General features: G+C 32.4%; 1 pseudogene; it reads left to right on the top strand.

Moving 5' to 3' along the window:
• Nucleotides 1-4,178: 4,178 nt before the first annotated feature.
• On the top strand, nt 4,179-5,603 carry LOC145071014 (dirigent protein 22 pseudogene; annotated as a pseudogene).
• Nucleotides 5,604-7,682: the final 2,079 nt, after the last annotated feature.

Genomic DNA, 7,682 nt, shown 5'->3' with positions numbered 1-7,682 from the left:
TGGTGATGAATAAAAGGTGTTTTATTTATACTCATAAGTGCTGAGACCATATTGGATTCAATTATTCTTGTGTTTCACTTTGCATGTTTTGACTTCCATAATAACTAGGTTATTCTTTCCGAATGACTAAGTTATTTAAACTTCCACAGTCGGTCATACGTCAGAAGTAGGTATGAATTAAGACTCTCATGAATTGGGCTTGTAGATGACTAAAGGTGTTTAGCCATAGCAATGGTTGCTACAACATTCATGAGTGCTCATAAGTTCTGAGTATTGGAATAAACCCACACTCACTTGCATCACTTCATGGAATTTATCTTGAGTGATCGTGAGATGGTAATATTATATATGTCTTCAAACCAAGAGATATGAGTTGTTACCTATGAGTTGGTTGTACATTGATTGCACGAAAACACATCAGTAACTTGATGATATAAAACGTACCTTTGTGTATAATTTAATAAGTAGTAGAACAAGCATATGAGTCGAAGTTTATCTGTTCCTTCTAGTCATTGGAGGATTAGAAGCGATATCTGGGCCCCTCTATGATTTTGTTTTGACCTATGTACCAGGCCCGGTCAGAACCTAATTGATGTGTTCAATTTAGTTCTATGTCAAACAAATCGGAAATCGGGAAACAAACAGTTGGACAAAAAGTACGATGTTGTTCCATTTAGTCCTATGTACAGGCGTCGTTCGGACATGGAGTTCCAGGTTGGGGATATGGTGCTCCTGAAGGCACCGCCTTGGAAATGCATCGTTCGGTTCAGGAAGCGGGGCAAGTTGGGCCCCAAGTACATTGGACCTTTCAGGGTCGTCGTCTGGGTGGGCAAGGTGGCGTATAGGTTGGACCTGCCAGCCGAACTCAGTTAGATTCATAGCACTTTTCACGCCTCCCAGTTACGGAAGTGTTTGGTGGACGATTCAGCAGTGGTGCCTTTGGAGGATATTCAGGTGGATGACAGCCTTAACTACATTGAACGACCTATGGCGATCCTCAACAGGAAGTCGAAGGATCTAAGGAACAAGAGGGTGGAGCTGGTGAAGGTGCAATGGCAGCACCGCAAGGGCTCGGAATGGATGTGGGAGACGGAGGATGAGATGAGGCAGCACTACCCCAAGATTTTTCAGGACTCAGCAGCAGACTCCAAGGACGAAGTAAAATAAGTGGGGGAGATTTATAACACCTGGTTCCTAGTACATATTTAAATTCAAGTATTTTGGTATTCTACTCTGGGATACGGCAAGTTGGAGGCCCAAGTCGTCGAGTAAACTTGACATTATGCGGGGGTTTTAATGATCTACTTAACGAGTCGGGGGACCGACTCGACGAGTAGAAGTTGTCTGGACAAAAGCCTAATATTTGGGTTTGCACCATATTTAAACAACTTATAACGCCCCAACACAGCCTCCATTGTTCCTCCCAAACAAGAGAAAGCCCTAACTCGAAACCCTACCATTTTTGTATTGGTACCTTTTTGTGTGTTTTGAAGTTGAAAAAGAGGAAATAAGTTTGGGAGTTCAAGTAGAAGCAACAAGATCCAGATGTTTTGCTCCATTCTCAGTTCATTAAGGGGATTGAGGATTTGTGAAGAGTTGGTTTTCATACCGGGATCAGTGTAGACACAACACGACTTTGAGGTGAGTCCTCTCCTAGTAGGAGTGGGTTTACGACCACAATGTCGACCCAGAAGTAAGAGTATTGGATAGATGATTGTCTTTGTGATAATTATTTAGTGTTGATATGAGATATGTTTATTGTGCCTGGTATGATTATTGTGCTTGATGTGTTTACTGTGCTTGATATGTGTTAACAGTAGTAGGGGTGAAATAGTCCTCGGTTACCGGTTGAAAGATACCGAAGGGGAGGGTAGCTCCCAGTTACCGGTTGAAAGATACCGAGGAGAAGCCTAACTCATGGCTATGCCCGACAGTTACCGGTTGAAAGATACCAAAGATTATGCATTATTTGGTACGGGTATGATCGGGGAACTCACTAAGCTCTGTGCTTACAAATTTTATTTTTGGTTTCAGGTACCTCTTCATCTAAGGGGAAGGAGCCGACATGATAGCAGCGCATCACACATTCACACATGATATTCTGCATTTAAGAAACGTGGGATTGTACTATGATATTATACTATTTGCTAAAATGGTTTTGAGACTTGTGATTTGTGACTTTATGTTTGAAAGGATTTCAATGCTGTTTTCTGTTAGCTATTTTTACAAGTAATATATTTTAAAACAAAAAATTTTGGGTCTCGATTTTGGGATGTTACGGTCATAATCATATATGATTACACAGGTTGAATCTTATATATATATATATATATATATATATATATATATATATATATATATATATATATATATATATATATATTGGGGGGGGGGGGGGGGGGGGGGGCTATCTGTGTGTGTATAAATAAGGCCGTTGCCTATTATGAATATATCAAAGTTGCTTTGTGTAAGAGTTGAGTATTCTCAAAGTTTTTCTCTGTTGAAATTTATATTCCTAAATAGCAAAATTCATATCCAAGTTCATATTATCGGTTATACTCGCAACATTCAGGTGTGTTATTCTATTTAGTCATTCTAATTATATTTTTATTCATTTTTATTATTATTTTACACATCCTAATTTCATTTTGACATTCAGGTGTGTTATTCTATTTAGTCATTCTAATTATATTTTTATTCATTTTTATTATTATTTTACACATCCTAATTTCATTTTGCGTATTTTATTATTATTTTACACATTCTAATTTCATTTTGTGTAAATTCATTTTGGAGGTTTTGAATCCTTATATAGAACAACTTATGTTTTTTTAAGTATTTATTATTTTATCTTCTGTTAAAACAGAGTTTAAAAATATATTGGGATTAGTTTATTTGGTACTAAAATTTGATAAGTTAATAAGTTGTATTTTATTATTTATGAAAATTTGATTATATTTGTAAAATAGGTGTGAGACCCATGTATTATACGGGTTGATTTAAAAAAAATTAAACATTAAATTAAAGTGTAAACAACAAATATTTTTTAATGTACAACTTTAAAATAAGAAAGGAAGGAACGTATCAATTGCCATTTAATATTATATATATATATATATATATATATATATATATATATATATATAGGTTCAAATGTTTTTCACGTGCTAGATTGCACCAATAGGAATTTAGTATTAATTATATGTATATTAAATGCTATCCATACTTATAACTCATTTTTATGGAAATTAATTAAATTCGTCATTAATGCCAACAATAATATTCTTTCAGAATAAATTCATATCTAAAAGAATGAGAGTGTATTGCAGTAGAATGAGAGTGTATTCTAGTAGAATACACTCTTGTTCTTCATATTCGATACAATTTTATTGTATTTTAAATGATTGAGTCTTGAAACAAAGTACGAACTCATATATAAAAACTTAGATGTAAATTCATTCTAAAAGAATGTTATTGCTGGCATTAACGACGAATTTAATTAGTTTCCATAAAAAGAGAATTATAATTATGGATATCATTTAATATACATATAATTATGGAAATCATTTAATATCTATAATTATTTAATTTTACTAAATTTCTATTGGTGCATTATATCACACAATAAATGTAAAAAACAAAATAACCTAGCTCTATGTATATAATTGACAATTGGATAATATTTATTTCAAAAATACTACAAAATGATAAATGTCAAAACTCATGAGAGATTGACATGTGGCAAAAAAAAAACCCCTTTATTTATTAAGAATGATTAGCAGAAAAGGCAAAAATGATATCTTATATATTATTAGCATTTTTGTTTTTTTTAATTAAAAGTAAAAATGTAATTTTATTTACAGAATTTGAGAGTTTCTATTATATTAAAAAATATACATGTACTGTACGAAACAAACCTTTATTATTATTATTATTATTATTATTATTATTATTATTATTATTATTATTATCTAAACACTAAAAGGTGATTATTACCATTGTGAAAAGATAATTTAAATAAACAATCCCAAATGTCCCCTTAATATTTTTAAGCTTTGGAGTCGAGCCTCCTCTATTGAACACATGATCAAGAACAATCTACTCCCCACAATTCCACAAATAAATCATTAAAAATCAAAAGCCCACTTTTTCTTTTTAAAAGGGAATAATATTCAACAATGGTATCCTGTCCAGTCTCCACAGAAATATGAATGCTACCCTCCACTTGCTTCCATCAAAGAAAACGAGTTTCTTTCACCGAAACCAGAGTTAACTAGTTGACTTCCCCATTTTCTTTTCAATTTAAATCTTTTCGCTTATAAGACGTTTGTTTGCAGGAACAAGGTTAATGATTCAAGTCCCTGTGTTCAAGTTTCCATCGTTTATCTTTCATAAACGCATTTTCAACTAGAAATCCAGTTCTTAAAATCCCAATTTCTTTGTCCAGAAACAAAGAATCAAGTCCCATTTTGAACCTTTTTGTTTAGGGTTCTTCAGATTTCTGATATAAATGAAGAAAGAGCATTTGATCTTGACGCTATGCACACTTTTCGCCATAGCAATACCATTGGTTCAAAGCATTTCTGAAGGGCCAAAAGGAGTGGAAAAATGGTTCAAAGAACTCCCACACAAGAAACAAAGGGTCACAAAGCTACATTTCTACTTTCACGACACCACAACTGGACCGGGTCAAACTGCATATCAAGTATTCGAGTCAAACATCAGCTCGACCACAATCACCCAATTTGGTCGAACCTTCATGTTTGACAACCCACTAACGGTTGAACCAGATGCAAGGTCTATGAGGATTGGTAAGGGCCAAGGGTTCTTTGGTGCAGCATCTTTTGAAGAACCACGGTTTCTTATGAACTTGAACTTTGTGTTTACACAAGGGAAGTTCAATGGTAGCACCCTACAGTTTCTTGGCACAAACCCGATACTGAATCGGGTTCGTGAAATGTCTATAGTTGGTGGGACAGGTGCTTTCAGGTTAGCACGTGGGATCGCCACGGCTCAGACGTATTTTCTTAATGATACGTCGTCTATCGTTGAGTATAATCTTGTAGTGCTTCATTATTAAGCTTGCCGACTCGTTATTTTTGTTCTTTTTTGTTTCGTAATTTGTTGTATACGACGATGTGTTAGTAAAAATATGTATGGGGGTGTATTCCATGCTTGTGTCCAATTCAAGTCCATGAATATATTATATATAATAATATATTGAATGGGGTATAACATTTTTATGTAAATGTTTAATCTTTGTTTTGTATATGTATTATCGTAGATACGTTATATGTTTACGAATAAAGGTGTTTGTTATATACAACTTAGGTCGCGTTTGATTTTCTTGCCGACTAAGGCCGTGATATATACGAATCATATGCCGAGTCAGGGCTGACTCGGAAGACAAGGTGTAGTTGGGAGATGGTTGATCGAGAAAGAAAGCAAGGCTTTTCAATGGTACGCTTGACTTGGATAAAAATGAAGGTTACAGGAATACAACTTAGGTCTCACTTATAGAAGTAATTGTGTTTACCAACAAGCTGAAGGATTTTTTGTGTTTTATTTCTAAAATAATATATTTAATGTCTATTATGCTGAAAGTTATTATTATTATTATTATTATTATTATTATTATTATTATTATTATTATTATTATTATTATTATTACTGTAATTGTTGTAGTTGTTGTTATTATTGTTGTTGTTGTTGTTATTATTATTATTGTTATCATTATATTACAAAGAAACGATTAGAGCATCGGAGTAAAATGATCATTTTGCACGACTCAACACATTCAACTGGGTTTTCAATTAAACAACATGATTTCTTACTCAATCAGGATTTCTTATTTGGACATACATTTATTAATCGACACTTTCTCAATCATCAACTATCAAAAGGAAACGGGGCCCAAGTCTGGTCACTTCGTCTAGGGTGTTTGATAACAATAGTTGATGCCTCTTACCTTGCCCATAACTATGATTTGGTCATTGAAAAACCTTTTTTCGGTCATCAAAAAAATATAAAAAAATACCCTCAATTTGTAACAATCGGCTAAAAATATAGTACACTTTATTTATTTATTTATTTATTTTTACAAAAGAGGTTACTTCATATTAACCCTAAATTATGGTTTTTTACTGTGACAATTCCTCCAAGCTCTTTCCTTAATTTATCCGTATAACTTATACCTACAATCACCAAAACATGAACACTGCTAAGCTTGAAAGCATAATGATCACAAATGATCAAAGTTTATCTCAAATCAACACACACACACACATACATATATATATATATATATATATATATATACACACACACTCATGTAGAATATCCTTTCTATATATCAGTTATACTCCTTTATTCAATCTGTCAAATCATGATACAATCATAATACTCATTTCAAGAATAATCTCTTATAATTCAATTTCTTTATCTCAAAGATCTAATTATATAGATACTCATTATCTTTCACTATATTGAAGTCTTCTACATCATAAACCCAATGACCTCGATCAGAAGTCTTCTACATGAATAAACCCAATCACCTCTTATGGGTTTAGACATGTAAGTCTCATATCTCCGTTTTGGACATTCTCGTCAAATCAAATTTTTACATGAAATGATCTAATCAACCTCTCATAGATCTATCATGTAGGTCTTTATGATCTCAACTAGAAATCCTCTTTTTATTGATCTTCTGCATAATGAGATCCTGTTTCCTCTCGTGGATTCATCATATGAATCTCATAAACTCAATCAAAAGTCCTCATTCATATATAATTTCTTACATAACCAATAAGCTTCTTATCTAACACATCTTAACAATCTATAATAATAATATCATTAACAATCATCTATATTACAAGAGTAATCAAGAATTAATCACCTTGTTTATGGTCTATGTGGATGATACTCCAAGCTTTTGACCTCCTTGTTTACACTTTTTTCTTGATTTCTTAATCACAATCTATTAATGCTCATCATTAATTAAGTCATTTGTATGACTTAACTCTTATAGATAATCTCTTTTATACAATAAGGTCATTTTCTCAAATCACATAAACCTTACTTTTACAAAGTTTTCAATATTCACAAAGGTTCACTCTATCAACTGTATAATGTTAATAACATCATAATTTACCACATAATGGCTTAACCCATAAAGTCATATTTTATAACGACCATGTTTCTTGCTAGGCATGATTAATAAAACATGTATTTATGCTGGTCAACAATAATTGTAATCTTCTATGAATAAATGAATGAGAATTATTTGAGTATATGTGATTTATGTTTATATAACGTTTATATAAAAACTTAATAAATAGGCTAAAAACACTTTAAGAATAAAAGATTATTTTGGACAAATAATTTAAACGGAACTTGTGTGTGGTCGTACGTATAAAGAATGCCAAAATCTGATTTCATATGAGGAAGTTATGATTTTTCAAAGTTTCAACGCAATAGTGTGGACAGAGAAATCAAAATTAAAATCGGTTGATTTTTAGCCAAAACAATGTAAATGATAATTAAAGACCTCATGAATAGGAATCTATTGATACAAATATAGTCAAGAACAGAGTTTGTATGAAGAAATTATGAATTTTACACGGTCTTTTTGTAATGTAATCTTCGTAGAGTCTTAAATTTAAAGTCAGATGAGAATTAGCCGA

Source organism: Lactuca serriola, chromosome 8 (assembly GCF_051521515.1).
Source record: "Lactuca serriola cultivar US96UC23 chromosome 8, Lser_US96UC23_V15, whole genome shotgun sequence".
NCBI lineage: Eukaryota > Viridiplantae > Streptophyta > Magnoliopsida > Asterales > Asteraceae > Lactuca > Lactuca serriola.
This window is presented reverse-complemented; position numbering and strand designations above follow the sequence as displayed.